Source organism: Panthera leo, chromosome A3 (assembly GCF_018350215.1).
Source record: "Panthera leo isolate Ple1 chromosome A3, P.leo_Ple1_pat1.1, whole genome shotgun sequence".
Taxonomy (NCBI): domain Eukaryota; kingdom Metazoa; phylum Chordata; class Mammalia; order Carnivora; family Felidae; genus Panthera; species Panthera leo.
In genome coordinates this window covers 90,867,576-90,880,256 of record NC_056681.1, presented here as the reverse complement: position 1 = coordinate 90,880,256, position 12,681 = coordinate 90,867,576, and positions in this window count along the sequence as shown.

The following is a 12,681-nucleotide window of genomic DNA, read 5'->3' as shown; positions in this document are numbered from 1 at the left end:
GGCTCCACCAGGAAATCTTCTTGGGTGGACCCAAGACAACTCCAGGCTGCTCCCCAAACCCAACAAAATCCAAATCTGGTACTCCCAAAACATGAACCTTTGCCCCACAACTACTGAAAATGAAATCTCAACTCCAGGGCAGCTACCCCTCTTCACTCAACTCCCTGGTAGGCAGTTTCAAAACAGCCTTATCACCATCTCCAGGTAGAAATAGATACTATCTTTATTTCTAACAAATGCCAGGAAACAAGAGTCCAGCTCTCTGGGAGATGGCCTTGACAGAGATGGCCTTGAAGCCCCACTCACTTGGCCAAGCATACTGACAATACTCTCCAAAAAAATTCTCTCAGCCCCAACACCCTCTACTCCTATTGGCCAGGGGGAGGGTTGCTAATGCAGCCAATGCACTCTTACAATCTCTTAGTACAACCTACAAAGGCTGTAAAACCAGTGCAAGTATAAGGCATCTACAATGTTGTTGCAGGCCTTTGGGCCTCACTCAAAGGGAGAAAGAGTACCATTTCAACATCTTTTTGCATACACATATACCCATGTACATATTTTTTTAAGTTCTGGAAGGATTATACAATAAATAATCCACAATAAACAACTGGGGGTAAACTAGGGGACAAAGATGAGAGGGAAATTAACTTTACATTGTATACCCTTTTATACTTTAATCATTTTTATGCTGTTATGTATTGCTTTTAAAACTAAACAGAAGTCTAGTTAAAACCTTTTTAAAATATGAAGGAGATTTGTACACATCAAGATCAAAAAGACCTCATTTGTTTTGTTTTTTTTTGTTTTTTTTTAATATATGAAATTTACTGTCAAATTGGTTTCCATACAACACCCAGTGCTCATCCCAAAAGGTGCCCTCCTCAATACCCATCACCCACCCTGCCCTCCCTCCCACCCCCATCAACCCTCAGTTTGTTCTCAGTTTTTAACAGTCAAAAAGACCTCATTTGATACAAGGGCAAGTGAAACACCTGTTACAAAGTATACAGAAGAAAGTATCTCATTTATAACTAGCAACCAGAGGGGCACCTGGGTGGCTCAGTCAGTTAAGCATCCGACTTTAGCTCAGGTCATGATCTCGCAGTTCATGGGTTCAGGCCCCATGGTAGGCTCTGTGCTGACAGCTCAGAGCCTGAAGACTGCTTCAGATTATGTGTCTCCCTCTCTTCCTGCCCCTCCCCTGCTCATGCTCTGTCTCACTCTCTCTCAAAAATAAACATAAAAATTTTTTAATAATAAAATAAATAGCAACCAAAGAGAGAAAATACAACACATGAGTAAAATCTATAAGCAGGAAACTTTTAAATTCTACTGAGGGATATAAAAGAATAATTGAATACATGGAAAAGCATATTCTGTTCTCAAAAGACTCAAATAATTTAAAGATGTCAGTTCTTCCTAAATTGAACTATAAATTTATATGATCTTAGTTAAAAAAACAAAAACAAAACAATGGGTTTTGGGCCTACACATGCTGACTATAAAGTTCATATAAAAAATAGCAGTGAAAGATGGGCCAGGAAAACTCTTTTAGACCCTTCAGATAGCAGAACATTTTGTAGTGTTCTGGTAATTAAATTATTTGGGTGACTCCTGTGCAAACACAGCTATAGAAACACCACCAAAGGACAGTGAAATACTAATCAAAATTGAAAATGCAAAGAGAATGGTAGGAACAAAGAAAACTATAAACTGGTTTCCTTTATCGAGTAGAGGGAATTAAAAATGAGAAGGGATTGTCCCTACAGATCCTGATAAAGCTTCAAGAACAGAGGAACAATGCTCTGAGGAAAGTAGAAATCAGGCAAGAGGCTGAAAACATGTGATTGAAAGTCTATTTACAGAGAGGTTAGTATCCCATGGGTACCTTCTCCAAGGCTGCCAAAATAAATAATGTCCCCTACTCTCCCACCAGATGCCATTGATTTATTCTCTGGGAAAACAGAAGTTGAAAATTAAACTGATTTTCAACCTAGCATCTAGCCTATACTCAGCCAAACTATCAAGTCAACATGAGGCTAAAATAAAGATATTTTAGGGCATGCAAGGACTCAGGGAACATACTGTTCCTGATTCTAGTTCTAATTCTAGTTCTAGGATCTAATTCTAGGATCTAGTTCTAGGATCTAATTCTAATTCTAGTTCTAATAAGGTGATTCTTGGTGGGCTCCTGGGTGGGGATTGGTCACCAGAAAGACCAAGCCATGATTAGAAGCTTGAAATTTTCAGCCCCACCCCCATCCTCCAGAGAGGAGAGAGGGACTGAGAATGGAGTTAATAATTGACCAGGCCTGAGGAAGCCTCCATAAAATCTCAATAGTTGGGGTTCTGAGAGCTTCCAGGTGAGTGAACATATAGACATATGGGAGGGTGACACACCCCAATTCCACAAGGATAGAGCTCCTGCACTCAAGACCCTCCCAGACCTCGTCCTCTTCGTCTGGCCTTTCATCTGTATACTTTATTATATCCTTTAATAAACTGGCAGACATAATCATTTCCCTGAGTTCTGTGAGCCACTCTAGCAAATTTATCAGACCAGAGGAGGGTTCGTGGGAACCTCAGATTTATAGCTGATCAATCAGAAGCACAAGTGACCACCTGGGCTTGCAATTAGCATCTGAAGTGGGGGAGCAGTCTTGTAGGACTGAACCCCAACCTGTGTGATTTGATGCTATTTCCTGGTAGACAGTGTCAGAACTATAGGACACCCAGCCAGTGTTAGAGAATTGCTTGGTGGGGAAACCCTCCTCACATCAGACATGAGAAGGGCTACAAGTGTGATGGTATGTGAGAGTGAAGAGTTACACCAGAGGAAGCACTGAGGATTTACCTCAAATGGTGTTTCTCAAACTTTTCCTGAGCATAAGAACCACCCGAGGATCTTATTAAACTGTACATTCTGATGGTCTGAGGGTCCACATTCCTAATGGATCCTGATGATATTGGTGCTGCTGGTGCCTGGACCATACTTTGATTAACAAACTACCACAACAGCAGTTTTCAAAGTGGGGCTGAGGGACTTCAGGGACTCTGAGGTCCTTCTAGGGATCACTGAGGTCTTTGCTTTTCTAACTATATCTGTGTTGAGACCAAATTTTCTTCATACACTTCAACTAGAACAATGCATTGCAACAGGTATGAGCATCTGGCTGTCTTCTACTAAGCCAGACATTAAAGAAATTTGCAAAACATGTAAAACAATGCCTCTCTTCTCAGTAATGGTTTTGTTCTTTTAAAAAAAAACTATACTTTTGATAAAGAATTTTATGTTAGTATGCTATGTGCTTTATCATTAATACTTTGAAATGAACTATTGAATATTTTAAAGATCTTCCAGCTTTAGCTTCTAAAATGGTAAATATTGATAGGTACAACCACATCAACAAATGTTCTTTGGGGTCCCCAATAAGTTTTAAGAGCATAAAAGTCTCCTGAGACCACTGTGCTAGAGAACATATTCCAGGAAGAAGACAAAAGATCTAGAAAGTAGGGACTCTAACACAAGAAAGATGAGAGGAAGTCTATGATGACAGCTGTACTAGTTTCTTCTTGCTGATGTAACAAATCACCACAAGGTTGGTGACTTAGCACAACACAAGTTTATTATGGCACAGTTTCTGCAGAAGTCCAAGCACAGTGTGCCTTAGCTGCCTCTCTGCTTAGAGTCTCACAGGCCAAAATCAAAATGTCACAGGATGCATTTCTTTCTGGAAGCCCTGGAGATGACTCTGCTTCCAAGCTTACTGAGGCTATTGGCAGAGTTCAGTTCCATTTCGTTGCAGGACTGAAGCCCCTGATTCCTTTGGTTCGATCTCAGTTTCTAGACCACCCTCCAGACCATTCCTTGGCTCATGGCTTCCTTCCCTCATCTTGAGGGCCTGCAATGGCAGGTCACATTTCAAATCCCTGTCACATTTCAAATCTTTCTGACCTCCTCATGCCCCCATCTTTATTGCCACATCTCTTTTTCTGCCTCCCTCTTCTGCTTTTAAAGGCTCATATGGCTACACCGGGCCCACCAAGATAATCTCCCTATGTTAAGGTCAGCCAATTAGTGACCTTAATAACACCTATAAAGTCTCCCATAGTAGTACCTTAAGTCATGTTTGCCTGAATAACCAGTGGATGGGAATCTTGGGGACCATCTTTACAATTCTAACTACCACAACAGCAAAGAGAAAGTTCCAGATGATGGCAGATAGCTGGTCTAGGACCCAAAGGTTCTGTATTGAAACAGGCAGACTGAACTCTGGAAAACAGTGTGGAGGTTCCTCAAAAAATTAAAAATAGACCTACCCTATGACCCAGAAGTAGCACTGCTAGGAATTTACCCAAGGGATACAGGAGTACTGATGCATAGGGACACTTGTACCCCAATGTTTATAGCAGCACTCTCAACAATAACCAAATTGTGGAAAAAGCCTAAATGTCCATCAACTGATGAATGGATAAAGAAATTGTGGTTTATATACACAATGGAGTACTATGTGGCAATGAGAAAGAATGAAATATGGCCCTTTGTAGCAACATGGATGGAACTGGAGAGTGTTATGCTAAGTGAAATAAGCCATACAAAGAAAGACAGATACCATATGGTTTCACTCTTATGTGGATCCTGAGAAACTTAACAGAAACCCATGGGGAAGGGGAAGGAAAAAAAGAAAAAAAAGAGGTTAGAGTGGGAGAGAGAGCCAAAGCATAAGAGACTCTTAAAAACTGAGAACAAACTGAAGGTTGATGGGGGGTGGGTGGGAGGGAGGGGAGGATAGGTGATGGGCATTGAAGAGGGCACCTTTTGTGATGAGCACTGGGTGTTGTATGGAAACTAATTTGAGAATAAATTTCATATAATAATAAAAAAAAGAAACAGGCAGACTGAGGGCATAAAATAAAGAAAACAGAGATGTTTAAGCATATGAAAAATTTTAATGAAAGGCATGGTACATAGATGTAGAGTGTCTGGGTAAACTTAATAAGAAGCTTGCAGAAAGCTAGGCAAATGAAAAAGCAATATGCTTATTACTACAGAACAAAATTAGGAATTTAAAAATAAAAGAGGCTTGGGGCACCTGGGTGGTTCAGTCAGTTAAGCATCTGACTTGATTTTGGCTCAAGTCATGATCTCAGGGTTTATGAGATCAAGCCCTGCATCAGGCTGTGCACTGACAGGGTGGTACCTGCTTGGGATTCTCTCTCTCCCTCTTTATGCCCCTCCCCTGCTCATTCTGTCTCTCCCTCTCCCTTTCTTTCTCTCAAAATAAATAAATAAATAAACTTAAAAACAATGAAAGAAAAAGATACTCAAGCATCACAAACCTCTTGGCATAGCAGTGAACAATTTTTGCACACTCATAAGCTCTGACTATTGACTTAAAAACAAAAATACATAACTATGATGGCAGAGAAAGAAGGGGCAAAGGTAGAAAGGTAGTCAATTGATAATTTTTTTAATTGTTTAAAGAGAAAAAGTAGAATGGCTGCAGGTGGTTGTCTCTAAGGAAAAGGACTGGAAGGGTGTGGAAAGCCATGGCTATTTCTCATTATAGGACTATCCCTACCCATCCACTCTTCACCCTTCTCAGCTCCACCCTGAGCCCCAGGAGGCTAGTCTTGGTGTTCCCTTGCCCCTGGTTCTGCTTGAACTCAGTCAGTGGAAGGCACTGCAGAGATCAAAGGGTAGAAGGAGGGAGGAGGCTCCTGCAATCTCCCTGCTCTGAGAGGGTATTTCTGAGCAAAGGATACAATTTCTTCTCCAAGTTCTGGCTCTCACCAGCTCTCTCAAAATGCCCCCTCTCCTTGCTCCTTCAGGCCCGGGACTGGGAATATCTTCTCAATGTCCCTGTGTCCCTTAATCTTGCCCACACCTCTGAAAATTATCCCTTTACTAAAGTCTCTTTAGCTTCCTGAAGTGCCTTTGTTTCTGCCAGTGATTGATAGAAATACCATATTATGTGACTTTTCAAAATTTTGTACATGACCAAAAAATAGTCTACAAAAATTAATGGGTAATTTTCTTAAAAAATGTCAAAATCATGAATAACAAATCTGAAGACCTGATACAGATTAAAGAAGACAAAAAAGATATGGAAACTAGATAAAAGAAATGATCCTGGTTTGCATCTGGACAAGAAAAAAATACTATGAAAATTACTTTAAAGGACATTATTGAGACAATTGACAGAATTTAAATAAATCCATAGATCAGATAATAGCACTGCAATGACTTCAAATTTCCTGATGTTTATCATTGTCTCATGGTTATATAAGTGAATGTCCTTGTTCTTTTTTTTTTTTAAGTTTATTTATTTTGAGAGCGACAGAGACAGAACAGTTGGGGAAGGGACAGAGAGGGAGAGAGAGAGAATCCCAAGGAGGCTGCACACTGTCAGCCCAGAGCCCAGTGTGGGGCTCAAACTCACGAACTGTGAGATCATGACCTGAGCTGAAACCAAGAGTCCAATGCTCAACCAATTGAGCACCCAGGCACCCCATGAATGTCTCTGCTCTTAGAAAATAGTTACTGAAGTATTTAGGAGTAAAGAGGTATCATGTTTGTAATCTACTTTCTTTTTTTTTTTTTTTTTTTTTTTTTTTTTGAGAGAAAGAGAGAGAGCAGGGGAGAGGGACAGAGGGAGAGAGGGAGAGAGAGAATCTCAAATAGCCTCCACACTCAGCACAGAGCCTGACACGGAGCTAGATCCCACAACCCTGGCATGACCTGAGCCAAAATCAAGAGTTGGACACTCAGCCAACCAAGCTATCCAGGTGCAACCTACTCTTAAATGGTTCTGAATAAAAATTATAAAATAATAACATATGTGATAGAGAGACAAAGCAAATGTGAATCCAGGTGAAGGGAACATAGTTCTTTGTCCTAGTCTTGCAACTCAAGTTTGAAGCTACTTCAAAATGCAAAGTTTCAAAAAATATGTATCAGTTATTTTGACAAAAGCTGTAAATATGCAATTTGGTACTAGTACGCAAATAGATCAGTGGAACAGAACAGAAAATCCATAAATACATATATCCAAACACATATGAGATTTAATCCATTTAAAGGGTGGCATTTCGAAATATCATGTGCTGAGCAGGGATGGAGACGTATTATTGTTTAAATGGCATATGGAAAACTGAGTTGCCATCCAGACAAGAAGTAATTATGGATCCCCATGTCACTCCATGGGCCAAAATAAATGCCAGATGGATCAAAAACTTAAGCATAAAAGAAAACAAAAAATACTAGAAGAAAAATCATGAGAGGAGCAGACTTAGCGGGGGGCAGAGGCCACCTCCCTGGGAGTCAAAGTCTGCAGACACCCGCAGGTGCAGTGCCTTTGCAGCTGACTTCCGGGCTCCTAACAACAGGGCCAGTCCTCTGACAGAGCCTTTGCACAGAGAATGAATGGATCAAAGAGCAGGCAGGGGTGGTGGCAGCAGCGGCAGCATTTGCTGGTCAGGGGCAGCTCCAGCAGCAGTGAGCAGCACCCGACAGAGGCGGTGGGGCCTGGCTGAGGAGTGCTAGCTCAGGGGACAGCTGCAGTGTCCTCACCAGACTGCCCTGTGGACTCTGGCTGTGGGTTGATCATCCAGCCTCCCGTTCTTCCCATTTCTCAAGCCTGCTTCCTCAGCCTGCTGCCACTTCCGGAGCTAGTAGACATTAAATTCCTTTTCTGTTTAAAATCACCCAAGTCTGTTTCTGTTGCTTATAACTTAGAATGTTAACTACACATGTGTGTGCACACACATGCACGCATACACATAAATGGTGTGTGTGTGTGTGTGTGTGTGTATCATACATATATTATATGGCTTGTTTTTTCCTTTTGCCCTAAAATTACATATGCATGAATATAATAAGCATGTGTACAAAACTGGAAGGCTAACATAGCAAATGGGCAACAGTGGACACCTATGGGGATGCTTCATGGTGGAGCTGGACTAAAAGGAACTTCCACTTTTGAATCTATCTTCAATGTTGTTTAGGGTTTTTTTTTTACAGAAATCATAGATTTACATACTACTTTTTTCAACTATAAATGTTTTAATACAATTTTTTCCAAACAAACCTTTTACTTGCCTCGCACCAGAGCCAGAATGGGGACACCAAGGCCTTAACAGAGAAGCAGGCAGACACCATCCCTTCCTCACAGAGCAGGCAACCTAATGGGGACACATATAGGGCACCAGGCACTGATTCCACAGTGAGATGAGCCTTAAGAAGGAGAGAGATGGGCCACCTGGGAGCACAGAGGAAGGTCAACCACCCTCACCTAGAGGGCAGCCAGGAAAATTTTCCCAGCCTTAGACTTTAGGCCGGCAAACAGGAAAGAAAAAATGAGCAGAAACATACAGCAGGCAGAGGTAACAGCACCTCCCAAGCACAGAGACCATGGCTCCTGCAAGAAATGCCTTTGCTGGACCACTAGGAGGGCAGGGGAAAGAAGCAAGCATGGAGAGGCAGACAAGGTCCATCACAAAGACTTTGTGAAGAAATATTGTGTAAAATCTTCTTAAGCAAGTCGGACTTTACCCTGAAGGCCAATAGGTGGTCACAAAGGACTCTGAGCAGAAAGGGCTGGTCAAACCTGGCTTTTGTCATAATCAGTCATCAGCATCTTCCCTCCGGTTTACATCAGCTGTGAAGCAGGGCATTGTTCTTTTCAGCACACCCGCCAAGTTTCCCTTATCTTTCATAACACTGGGTAATGTTTTCCCACTGTCAATGGAGGAGAAGCATCTACCCATCTCTCCCAGTTTGTGACTCCTGGCTGTCAGGGCCAGCCTTAGTAGCTAGGGCACCTTCCTCGGGGCTATTTACAGCATCATTCCTAAACCACTAGCTATATAAACTGATTAGAGTCAAACCCCAGGAATATCTCAGCCCTTTCCAGTAGTTTAACACAGAGGAATCCCCTGGTGAAATCCTCTGAGGGCAGCCCCGTTCAGCCACCGGAGGCCCTGTAGGCCCCTGGCTACCTTGGTGACCCTGAAGGCATACCACTTTCAATTCCTCACTCATCCTTGTTAGCACACATACTGATTTGCTGGCACCTGCTGGCATATTTGCTCTCCTCTCCCTTCTCCCAGTGCCACCCCAGCTTAGGATTTCCTCTTGTCTTATTTCCAAGTGTCTGCTATTAGGCCACAGTCTATGTGTCATGCTCTGAGCTTGAGGGTTTCCCATGACATTGAGCTCTTGGGAATTTTCTCTCTCCATTTCGGTTATGTCTGACATTTTTCCCTATTAGGACACACATTCTGACTTAAAGACCTTTTCACATTTTATGAAGTGCTTCATGAAATCACTGTGATTCATGTCACTCACAATTAAGAATGACAATTAGAAGAAAAAACAATTTGGCTTCTTGCTTTTAGTTGCACCATATAGCAACAGTGGCATGAGGAGGAAACCTGAAATTATCCCTAAGATTTTCAGCCAACATTCACCAGATGAGTATTTTACTATTTCAAAGCACCAAAGGCACAAAGATTTTTTTTCCAGCAAGGCAAATAAGCAATACAATTGCCCATTGTTTTGAGATAGTTTCACAGTTGTTTATTCTAAAATGATGCATTTCTTTAAAATGCACTGAGAGTCTTTGGTAAATTCATTATCTGCATTGTAATTTAAACAGCCAAACTTCCATCTCTGCTTTGTGACACTCTGGTGTGACATCCCTGAGGTAAGGACAGATGATTTCTACAACTCTCCCTGCCCTGCGGAGCCCTGATCAGTCTCTACTTATTATCTCTCACAAGGTAGAGATGTGCTAATTAGCAGCTCCTCAAGAAAACACCACGAAATGATGGACATAGATAACTTTTTAAAAGCATGTCTTTCCCCACTCGCTGGACTGGACTCGATTAGGGAGTGGAAAGCAAAAGGGGCTTGTTGTCGGTCTTGGGTAAAAGCTCTCTAGCATCTCCAAGAGGTGCTTCACATTGACATTAATAAGCTCAGTGAGTATGTCTCAGGCTAAGAAACCTGGGATTGTCAGCACATCAAGATGAACCTTTTTCGCAGAAGCAGACTCTCATTAATGAAGCTCAATGTCTGATGTGCAGACACATTCCATTTATGGCGTTACCTTCATGTGTCTTTGGAAGAGCCCTCATTTCTTATTTAGAGCTTTTGTTACCACAGGTGAGCGATGTTCAGAATAAAAAAGGGCTTCATTGCTCAGTAAGCATTGCTGAAGACTTATGCTGCAGTTGGCAAAAGTTGTAGTAACAATGTCTAACGTAGGCTTGGTACTATGTGCCCCACACAGTGCTGAGGGCTTTATTAGCACTATTCTATGACCCTCCATATGGTGTAGTGACCGTTACTGTCACAGAGGCTTAGAAATATTATTGTGCCTACAGTTTTGCAGTTAAGAGTTTCAAAGAAGAGATGCTGTGGCTAAGACTTCTGGTTATTTAAATTTAAATTAAGTAAAATTAAAAATTTATACTCCCGAAACCAACATCACACTATATGTTAACTAATTAGAATTTAAATAAAAACTTGAGAAGGAAGAGTTAAAATGACAGAGAAGTAGGGAGACTGGGATTTCCTTCATCCCTCAAAAACAACAGTATTGAGGTCAGAACACTTGGAACACCCACAAAATTAGTCTGTGGAGTAACAGAAAACTCTCCACAGGTGGATGGAGACAGCTTGGAGGGACAGAGGTGTATGTATGTGAATTGGGGGAGATAAAACAGGCGGTGTAGGCATGGGGGAGGGGACCCCTTCTGTGGAGAGACAAAAGGGAGAGAAAGAAAGGCTGTGGAAGTGTGGTATTGCGTCTGGACAAGACAAAAACTTCCAGACCACAGACTGGGGAACAAGAAATACAAAGAGTGCCAGTTTCTACTTTGCAAACAACCTTAGGTGCCAAATATCATAATTTTCAGGAGTGCAGGACGTTCTCCAGACTGGAGTTGCCACTGTATGTGTATGCACCTTCGGGGGGAAGGGAAGCCAGCTCCAGGGCTCGGTAGCAATCTTGGGGGTGCACTGAAAGACAATAATCCCCCTCCTCTGGTACTGTAGGAAGAGGGTTTATTGCACCCCCAAAGAAAAAAGACCCTGTAGGCATCAGCCAGAGACCTTTTATCAGCAGGGCGGAGTGGAACTACCCCAGAACCAGGTACTCCTGGTGCGGGATGTTTTAAGACATCAGGGTTTGAATCTCAGCCAAGCGCGTAGGAGGCAGGGAGGCTGAAGCAGGACAAGCCACCCACCCAGGCTACCCTGTGAGGGCTGTCTCCCTGGTCGAGGGAGGAGAGACTGGGGTGTGCCCATTTTTCTCCCCAACACCAACACGAGGTGGGGATGCTTCAGTTAACAGAACAGTGGCCAGAAGTGGAGGTGGGACTCGCTTACACCAAATCCCGCCTCTCCATGTCTGGCAACTGGTTATCTACCAGAGTGAGACTGACACTGACCGAACCAGACTGCCTGTCCTCCAGACCAGCACAGCCACTGGTCCCAGGCACCAACAGACAACTGTCCTGCAGTTTTGTAAAGTAGTCTGGTGTTTTTTTTTTTTTTATCTCTTTTATTTCCTTCTCTTTTCCCTTCTTTTTCTTTCTACCCTCCTCTTCCCCCTCCCCGCTTTGGAATCAGGCTCACAGATTGATTTGATTTTTGGTAAATTCTTATTTTATATATATATAATATATATATAATACATATATATTATATATATGTATTATATGTATATAATACAAAGAAAAAAGGATATGTGTATATATATATATATAATCCTATATATATATATGATTATATATACATATATATATGACCATAATCATATATATATATACGTATATATATATGGTTATATATATATACGTATACATATATAATCATATATATACGTATATATATATAATCATATATATATACGTATATATATAACCATATATATATATACATATATATACACATATATATGAGTGTATATATATGTATATATATATACACACACACACACATCCTTTTTTTTTCTTTCTCTGTTCTGGTTGTTTATTTGTTTAATCAGGCATTTTTACTCTATTCTTTTTATACCTTTTTCTGTATCTCCTTTATTCTCTCTCTCTCTCTCTCTCTCTCTCTCTGGAATAAGTCTTACGATCTCTTTGATTCTCTGCCTGGTCTTTTTTATTTCACCCCTTTCATTTTTCTCTTTGTATGGGGGGTTCCTCCGCCCTTTTCCTTTTTTCCAGGGTTACTTCAATGAACAAATCAAAGGACACCTGGTGGAAGGTCCAATCAATCCACCACCATGAGCAGCGGGATAGAAGAGCCAAAGACACAACAACACAGTACACAAAATGTTCCAAAAAACACTTCCTGAAGTGCCAGGCCCTGGACAACGTATGACACCTTTTTAATATAGTAGTACTCACAGGTGCAGGACACATAACAAGCTATTAAAACACATAAAATACAGAAACCTAGCCAAAATGACAAAATGGAACAGTTCCCTTCAAAAGAAATTCCAGGAAGAAATGACAGCCAGAGAACTGCTCAAAACAGATATAAACAATATATCTGAACAAGAATACAGAATAAAAGTCAAAAGACTAATAGCTGGACTTGAAAAAAAAAGAATAGAAGACAGCAAAGAACCTGTTGCTGCAGAGATCAAAGACCTAAGAACT